At 27.5% G+C, this 284-nt stretch overlaps 1 pseudogene; it reads right to left on the minus strand.

Annotated features, from left to right (window-relative positions):
• LOC137645161 (opioid-binding protein/cell adhesion molecule-like) overlaps positions 1-73 on the minus strand; it is a 618,995-nt pseudogene extending 618,922 nt beyond the window's left edge.
• Positions 74-284: the final 211 nt, after the last annotated feature.

The raw sequence follows: 284 nt of genomic DNA on the forward strand, positions 1-284 counted from the left end.
CACGGAAAACTACTTGTTTTTTCTGTTGGGATTCCCGTTTTTCTGCCCGTTAGTTTTTCAATGTTCTGGTCAGTCTTTTCTGAAAAGAATAAGAAGATACAATATTAGAGGTTTCTTGAAAAGGAAACGTTTAGGAAATATTTTTTATTTACAATATATTTAAGGAAACACAACTATTTTTTGTTTGGCCATTTAAATTTCCTCTTTTATAAATAATCAATTTAAGCTTTTTGACTATCTGTTATTAACTTTTGATTTTAAATTCACCGGATTTACATTTTAGT

The sequence above is a fragment of the Palaemon carinicauda genome, chromosome 8 (genome assembly GCF_036898095.1).
Source record: "Palaemon carinicauda isolate YSFRI2023 chromosome 8, ASM3689809v2, whole genome shotgun sequence".
In the NCBI taxonomy this organism is placed as follows: domain Eukaryota; kingdom Metazoa; phylum Arthropoda; class Malacostraca; order Decapoda; family Palaemonidae; genus Palaemon; species Palaemon carinicauda.